Raw genomic sequence first — 9270 nt, 5'->3', positions numbered from 1 at the left:
GGTTCATCCATAAAGGACCAAGCAAGCCCACCATGGTGGTTGCTCCCAGACGGTAATGGCAATAGCTGTCCTGAGGATTTTGCCAAAAGACTGATACCGCACACCAAGTGCATGTGAGCAGTCTGCTGAAACAGACACCTGACCTTGGAGTTAATCCAGTATAGAAATAGCTATCGTCATGGTTTTCAGTTAGTTCTGTGTATCTGTTTCTAAACCTAATAACTCCAATACTGCTGCAATACATTCCTGCCATGCTTGTACTTCCATATTTCTCTATTGTTGAAAGGAATTGCCCATTAACTGGCAAACAACTAAGCATTACATTCCTCCTCCTAGCAGTCTTTGAAACAGTCTTGTGCCTTTCTTGAAAACTTTATACGTAACTTGCATGGGTACCACAAGTGAAAGGAACTTCTTTCTCACTGAGCAGCATGTGCTGGGGTAGGTAACACCAGGTGTCAGTTAGAAAAAGATGTTTTCCAGCAACAAATATTAGCCAGTGATGGGCAAAAGGAAAACAGGAGCTTTGTGGAACCTGAAGGGCCTCCTGCAAGTTTGTAACAGTTACCTGAATCATCATTTTTCTTCCCTTCAGCTGGAGGGAGAATGCGATCTATTAATATACTACCCTTGATGGTGGCAAGACCAGCCCCCGGTAATGCACACAGGCAGGAAGAGGCACTCACTTGGACAGCATTTATATAGTACAGCATGGGAAATGATGCTGTGGACCATAAATAGACTCTTAATTGCCGTAAGTGCACAGCCTGAAGGGATGTGAGGGAAAATTCCTTGAACTCCCTCCAATCAAGATACTAAAGTGGGTTTACTATAGAAACAAGAGAATTCAGTCTTCATGCCTTGAGAAAATAGAAACTTAGCACCTTTGACCACTGGCCATCTTCCGGAAAACCTGGAGACCCTGAGGAGTCTAAAATACATCAAACTCAGCTGCAATTCTGAGCATACCAGAAGATGGATTTATTTGTCAGAGTAAGTTTTAGAACCTTTAAAATTTAAACTGCACTTTTTTTCAACAGTAGTTGTCAGATGAAAAACAAAGGCATCAGGGGCTCAAGAAGAAACAGTATCTTGGAAAAGAAGCTCTATTCTTATTAAGAGTCAGCAACTGTAACTATCAAGTTATCCAAATTTAAAAATATGATTGTAAAGATGTGTTACTTTAGCCTCTGAGAAGCTAAAAAAAAAAAAGGAAGAGCGTTATTGTAGAAATGTTAACAGATAACAGCATCCACAAAAAAAAGGAGTACTGTAAATCAAGTGACATATCATAAATCTAAGCAGACAAATCTATGAAAGCCTTGCTGAAAATCAGTGTGTCATTCCCTTCATTCCAATGTCACCATTACCCTGCAAATATAGAACAGTTAGAGCTAATTTTTCCAGCAAGAAAAAAAAATTGTGGCCTCAGAACATTACTAAGAAAATATGACAGATTGGATAGAATTAGGTTAAGGGAAAAAATAAACTCTGGAGGGCAAAACCTATGCAAGCTTGTAATAAAAACATGCAAATCTCAAAAATTGCACTGGGGTTGGACCCTCACTTCAGAATCTCAGTGGTGATGCAACTGAATGCCATGCTTTTGCACTAGCCCGAATAAGAGATTTCTCTCATTTTACACTATAATTGGGCTCCAGTAAAAAGAAAATAGCACAGCCCTTGACTGAACCCACTTTGGCAGTGTGGATTTCAGAGAAACCCAGACTCCGTGCCACATGAATGATGTATTCCTCATGGTGCGCACCGCACTGGCCCCTCCACACTCAGAGTCCCTTTTAGATCTAAATTTCCATATCGACTTACTTATGTTGAAAGAGCTGCAGTTCTCTGTTCAATCCTTCTGAAAAAATGTATAATGAGCAATTTTTTTCACTAAACTTGCTACAACTCCTATGACCATCTGAAAACTGATTTACAATATCACAGATTGGGCAACATAATCATGGTAGCTAAAGATAATAAATAATTATTGTTGCCATCTGGATGCTTTGAGAAGCGTCCTTCTGAAGTTTGTGCTTCAGTTTCTACTGGAATAGAGCTGGTACAAAAGTAAAGAACAACAACAACAAGTCAAATTTACATTAACAGAAGAATAGCTGCTAATTCCGAATCTACAAGGGGAAGCACTGACATTAAATTAAATGCAATTTACACAGAAATATTCATGAAATTTTGTAGCTATTTTATAGCTTGTCAAGTATATTTATGTAGTAGAATAGTTTCCTGATTATCAGTGCTTCTACTTGCAAGAGCATACATCACATCATCTGAGAGTCAAGGGTTTGTTTTGGCACCTTTTCCCTACCTCTGTGAATCTGGTTATCCTTAAAGCCAACAGTTGCAGCGTGTGTTTAGCGTATTATTTCCCTGCATTGTTACATTCGCTGTGGCTTGCAGGACGGACTGATGTCGTATGAAACGGGTAGACCCCCCTTAGCACCGCGCTGCTCACAGGCGCGGTAGGGCAGAGCCCAGCCCTGCCCTGATGCACAGCGCTGAGCAGCAGCCCACCGCTATTAGTCACACACTGCAGCACCAGTGAGCAGCGACAAGTGCTAATGAGTGACAGCTTCGGAAGCAGGGAGAGGTGGCCTTTTATTTTGCTGTTCTGTGGCTACCCCTGCAGGTAAGGAAGGGGCAACTTTCGGCTCCCAAAATAGAGGTGCTTGGGGAGTACGTGGCGTTCAGGGTTGTGAGCGGAGATTCACCCAGTGCTCCTCAGAGCCACAGCGGATGTCTCTGGGGGATCAAGCAAGAAAAAGAGTGGACTTGGTCCTGTGGGAAGCTGGAGGGCAAGAGATGAGCCACAGCTATGGGAAGGGACTACATTACAGTCCCATTTTGAGGGAAACGTTGGGGGTCAATATGATCTTTTTTAGCCCTGTCAACGGGTTTTAAAAAGGTCATGGGAGAGAAAAAAAATGTGCACAACACCCACAGGGCATGCTCTTGTTCCACTAAAATAGCAATCCAATTTCTGTCACTGCACATTGATTTTATGATCATCAGTGCAGTGTCAATTTGCCATAGGAGAGCTGATCAAAGACCATAAATTCAGAAAACGTTTTCATGAAACAGGCTAATTCCCTGTTATGGCTGTTTATTCCAGGGGGGTTCACCAAAATAGTGAGTCATCATTAGCCCTCCAATTTATTTCAATTACTTGATCAAATGCAGCATAAATAATCCAATTAGTATATTCTGATTCAAGCAGGCCCACATAATGTTCTTCAAAAAAAAAAGAAAAGAAGAAGAGAGAGAATTTTGACTGGAAATAGCACACTTTGAGTGAAGTGCTATTTGGCTCTGATCTTGCAAGGATGACATTTGGATTGTTGTGAGCTTTCACAACTAGGGCATTGCAAAGTTTAACTGCTGTTAAACCAAAGCAATGCCCTGATACTCTCTCAACTGAGAACATGCCTTCTCCTGGGCCCCCTCACAGATTCCCCTGTCTTGTACACAATGTTAATTTTCCAATCAATACTTGCAGTGGAAGGCTCTGTCACTGGAACAAGCAGAGAGTAGGCAGTGTAACGGCTTGATCATGTTGGGCATAATCAGTTTCTTTTGTAAAAAGAAACAGGTCCTCACTCCAGTTCTCATTTCATTTCCACACTGTCCATAGCAAAACACTAGCTGTAAACTATGTCTAGGCAACAGCTTTCAAATCTGAATTGCAGAGCAAGGAAATGCAGCTTGAGAAAGTCCAACAACTGGTTGTAAGGTCCATCACTGTCCTCTGCCTGGGATGAACCAAAGTCAGCGAGCACCAGGGCCATGGAAAGGGCAATAAACTCATACCACCTTGCACTGCTTCAGGCTCAATCCCTGGGAGCTAGAGACTTAGTTTTGGATGCAGGACAGGAACAGACCCTCCTGCATCAGCTGGGAGAGGCTGGTACACTGCAGAGCCCTAGCTTGTGACCACCTCTGCTCACCTCACGGGATCAAGATCCACAAGGTCACCAGGCCACCTCCCCGTGGCCTCTGTATCATCTGGGAAGGAAGGGAGAAGAAACCTTTACCAGGGCAAGCGGTGGAGATACTGAGCCAGGCAAAGGCTGGCTGTTGCACCCGATGGAGAGACAAGCAATGAGGGGTCTCCTACAACTGCAGCCCCCAAGCCAGGGGTGTGCAGCACTCCTTGGGAGGTGCCACATGGTATGCCATAGGGTGTTTATTATGCACATGTTGGACAAAGGAGGTTGTCTTTAAAGAATAATTATAGCATTGGCTATGGCAGAAGAGGAAGCGGATGGGCTATTAGAGAAGAGAAATTGGGACCCAACCTAAAGCACCCAAGAAGACTTGTTCAGCTGGAAGTGGGCATTGTCCCCCCAGTCACCCCTCAGTGCACAGTGAGAAGGTCTTATTTCTTTGCTGCTAATTTTTTTATGTGCAAATCAGCTCTTTAGCCTCCCCCCAGGGCTCCCCAGGGCACCCATCTACTTCCCTAGCTTCCCCTACCGTGCCAGCGACTCCGGCGAGGCTGTCCCAGGGGTGCAAAGTGACAGGCATAGTTCAGCGGCCTCCCGCACTGGGCATGGCATTTCCACACGCTCTGGGTGCAGGTTTCCACAGCTGCAAGACACAGTGGGGTACTGATTGCACAGCAATGGTAAAACGAGCTCCTTACCCTTGCCAGCAAAGCTACCTTGCCTCTGGTGGCTAGTGACAAAAGCCAATAACACCCGACAGGCTGGTGTCCGATGCTCACTTTTTAGGTAGTTGTTTAATTTACAGGTTTTCAGACAAGTTTCTCTACTTCACATCGCTCACCTGGGGTCAGGATTTCATCCTATTTGAGTCAATGAGTATTTCTACTCATATCAGAGGGCAGAGTTTCAGTCAGGCAGTAGGTTGGTCTCTAAGGAGTATCACTTAGATAATTTATGACAAAAAATTGCACTGCATTTACCAGAGGAAGAGAGAGCTGAAAGCCTACAGCTATTGGACAGGGTTCCCTTTTAATGTCCTTGATGCTGAGAGCAGGTCTACCAGTGCAATGCAATACCACGTGGAGCTGCCCAAAATAACTGTGCATCAGAACGAATATACTCACCACGACAGAGATCTCTGCTTCGCCTAATTAGCACTGCTGAGAAGCAGGGCTGATTAACCTGGGCAGAGAGCCACAAAAACACGGCTATCCTGCTTCCAGCACTTCAGTGAACTCATTAGTGCTGTCTTGGGCATCGTTGCACAGAATCGGATTTGTGAATGAAGACCTGAAGAAGGGAAGCCATCTGATAAATGCTGCGGCTATCTGTGGCCCTGATTAGAAGTCGTTCAAAAACTGGGAGGTGGGGGAGCACATCCGACATGAATCTGAGTCATACGCTGCATTTAAGTTTTTCAAAATGGAGGGCTTGTTCCCCCTGTCTTCCCTGGCATCAGCTGCCAGCAGGATACTCCTGAAAATTATTTGCCGCAACATGTAGATCCTGGTGCATGCTCCTTGTGCTTTCACATGAAGGCACAAAAGATCATCCAAGGTTTCCTGTATCACCAAAGGAAAAAGCCTCCCTCTGACAGACCACTTTTTGCCTTCCTAATGATGAACATTATCTAATAGCAATAGCTGACCTAAAAACAGAAACAAAGAAATATTGTGTGTGCTCTCATTATAGCCACTGAAGTAGTTATGGTCCCATTTCATGGAAGGAATATGTAGGTGATAATAACCTTACCAAAATGAAATGAAATGGTACTGTCACTAATTCCATTTAATGCTTTAACAACATCCAAATTAGATGTGCTTATTAGTTCATAACATTGCTGGTTATAATTTTTAATCTCAGATAAATCTCTCCACAATGAGGAACTAATATAACGAGCTGGTAAGAAAACAACACACTTTGTAAATAAATTTTCTTAATGACAGTCATGTGTCTGCCACAGTAGCAAATTGCCCAATACTCCTGCCCTTCTGTGACTTCCTCGTAGTTATGCTTTCATATTTCCTTATAAATACCGTGCCATATCACTATTACTCTATTTTAAAGGAATTTTAGGGGAAATGAGGTTCTTTTGACATATTGCACCATCTCTTAAAGATTGTTGAGATGTTATGAAATTTCAGCATGCTGTTATTCCAGAGTAGCTCATCTGGACATCATTCAGAGATGAATAACAGGGTGAAAAAAATCAGTCATATATGAAGATTAATCTTTGCAGTAAAGCAACGCTGTCAACAAAATTAACAGCTTTCTGTCACACTTTCATTTGTATGAGTTCAGTTTGAATTTGAGGGGGAAAAAAAGCAAGCAATGATTCCACAAAAAAAGATGTTTTGTTCTTCCCCATGTTTTTGTCTAAGAGAAAAGGGTGTATTTATAAAGAGAAAGTCACCCTTCTGGAGTAATATTCCATTGGGTATAAAGGCAATAAATTTGTAGGAAGGTTGATGCTATTGACAAATATCAACAGCAATACATCAAAATAACTTTATCAAGAGGCCTTTAGTACTCCCAGCACCACCAAAAAGATACAGAAAACAAAACACAAGTTTTGACAATAATGCTAAAAGAACTAGAATTTTTCAGAGTCACAAAAGGATAGAAAACCTTAAATCACAAAATAATTAAGAGATCATTTCCAAGGAAGAACATCTCAAAGTCTTCAATTTCACTACTCAAAACAGTATCTCTAGGTGATCAAAGTGTAAAATATATATTTTTCTTTTGATTTTTAGCAAGCTCAACTACCCACATTATATCAACAACAATCAACTATTTTTCTCATTTTCAACAGAGACAGCCCGTTCCCCAGGTAACATGTCAGAAAGCCACCAAGAGATCAGGTCTTCAGAACATGGCTGTTGACCGTAGCTAACTTGAGCAAGACTGAAAAATGAGAATTTTCTCTAAAACTTCATTGGAAAGGGTTCATCCATAGATCAGAGACAAAGCAAAAGGCTTGTGTTGTAATGTCCTGTGGCTAGATTCCATCAGTATCTACAAATGACTTATTCAGATGACTGATAGCATTGCAACTGCAAAGATCTATATAAGTGAGTTAAGATTTGTAGGAAGAAGTTGTATCTCTTAGTAGACCTAAGAGACTGAAAACAACAGAGAAAGCTTTCAGTCACACATGCTTGTCTCAGGTCCATTGTTTCATGCTTCTGGACCTGTATTTAGCTTTATAACCTTACATTTTGGACTGAGAAAGGACTCGTGTCATTTTTTCAGACTTCATCTGTTGGTCTCTCCACAGACCTTGATTTCTTTAACTCTAAAATCTAAGAAACTTTGTCCTTTCCCCTAACCATATTTCTAAGCACAATGACCACTTGGTCCATCATGTCAAAACTGGATTACTGTATTTGAATCTGATGACAAGTCACATATCCCAGGTCTGCAGGAAACAACTGCCATCTGTCTTGATAGATGATGTCATGACAATGACATCAATGACTTTAGATTCTCATCATTTTAGTGTTCCTTATATCAATATCAGATTAATAAGGGCAAATGCAGACCTGTGAATCACCAGATTTATGTCCAACTCCAGGAAATACAAATCACAGAGCTCAAAAAACAAGGTACAAAACAGCTGGGAACAGAGTATTTTTTGTTGTGGGGAATAAAACACAAGACCTCCTGGATCCTACTGGCATACAAGGGTTCCAAAAGACAGTAGACAAGATAATGGAAGAAAAATTCACCAAAGGCTATTAAAGATAGGTTTCTGAACCACAGGTAGTTGTATGGCTGCAGGCTTCTTATCCTCTTCTATCATTGCTATTGACCATTGTCAAATACAGGGTGAGCAGCCAGATTCACCTCTGATCTGACACAGCACTGCCACCTGCATGTCTTAAACTGAAAGAGAAAACTGCACAAATCCAGAATATGACTACTTGATGGAAAGCTGCAAAGCCTTTTCCTTGCAGCCTTTCCAGGTAAGAGTGACATGAACAGCTCCATCCACCTCAGCTGTCCTCTCCAGCCCTGTGTGCCTGTGTAACCATGCTGCTTCCTTTCACTCCGGAGGCTTTCAAGCAACCTGCATGAACTGCAAAGCAGATCAACTACAAACTAGTTTTTAATGATGGCCATAATTCAAAATAAAAACAAAACAAAACAAAAACCCTGTCAGTAATATTACCTAACAGGGGAGAAAAAAGATAAATTCTCTGTGAAATCCCCTAGCATCTCCAGTTCAGCTCAGACTCTGTGTTGATGTGCAGCAGGATAATATCCTTGAGTAGGTTTTGAATTGCTCGTGACAAAGGTACATTTCTGCCAGTTGGTACTGTTATTCTTGTCACTTATCCTGTCTCTCTGTTCTTTCTCTACAACAAATGATGCCAGTCACTTGTCTGCCTCTTTCACAACAGTTTCTGTATCTTCTTTCAGACCATGCAAAGAGGTTCCTAAACAACTTTCTGATTTTCTTTTTTTTTTTTTTTTGCATAATTTCCTGCAGTTTGGGGACAAGACTTTAGGAACGAAGGCACTTTTTTATTCCCTATGTACCAGTTTATCAGGACACAGATATTCTTCTGTCAAGCTTTATAGTAAGGCTTAGAGAGTGGTAGGGAATAAAAAAAGAGAAATAATAGAGATATATAATTTGCATTAACAGTAAGGTTTTATTCTTTGTATTTCAACCTTTTGTCTCTTTTTTTGTCTCTATAGGTCATAAGCAATCCAGTGAAAATGGAACTGTCCCTATATACCTGAATAGCACCTGGCATAGTGAGCCATCACATCTGACTTTGCTTTGTGTGGCTTCATAGCACATTTTCCCACTGAAGACCTGATTATGTAAAAAGATACAATTTTGTTAACCTCTATATCAATCCTAAACTCAAAATATTCCTACTCTGTGCTATCCACCTAATTTACTGAAAAACCACCATCTGTATTTTAGTCCATTTTTCCTGTGGAAATTAAGTTAGGTGTTTAGTCTGTGTGTTTGTCTGCATGTCTTTCTCAACATCTTTAGCATCTACAGGTTGATTTCAATGCAATATGACATCAGTCTGAAAGATAATTAGCTTTCTACAAATTTCATGAAAATAAATGAATGGCCAGAAGCAGAGAAAGGCTCCTATGCATGTCCCAGCCAAAGGGAAGCCCAGGAGCTTGTAGGCATGCAGGTGTATACCTTGAATAGAGCCCAGAGAAAAAAGGTTCAGATGAAGTTCTTCTTTTCTTACCTCTCACATCTCCCTTCCTTTGACCAGTCAAAAGATAGATACAAATCCAAAGGACACCAGGCCTCAGTATTTCC

The 9270-nt window shown here is 41.4% G+C and overlaps 1 long non-coding RNA gene across 1 annotated transcript; it reads left to right on the top strand.

Moving 5' to 3' along the window:
• The first annotated feature begins 2563 nt into the window (after positions 1-2563).
• LOC128153187 (uncharacterized) lies at positions 2564-8947 on the top strand. Its single transcript, XR_008238879.1, has 2 exons — positions 2564-2650; positions 8673-8947. It is a non-coding gene; the product is annotated as an uncharacterized LOC128153187 (long non-coding RNA).
• Positions 8948-9270: the final 323 nt, after the last annotated feature.

Source organism: Harpia harpyja, chromosome 17 (genome assembly GCF_026419915.1).
Source record: "Harpia harpyja isolate bHarHar1 chromosome 17, bHarHar1 primary haplotype, whole genome shotgun sequence".
Taxonomy (NCBI): domain Eukaryota; kingdom Metazoa; phylum Chordata; class Aves; order Accipitriformes; family Accipitridae; genus Harpia; species Harpia harpyja.
This window is presented reverse-complemented; position numbering and strand designations above follow the sequence as displayed.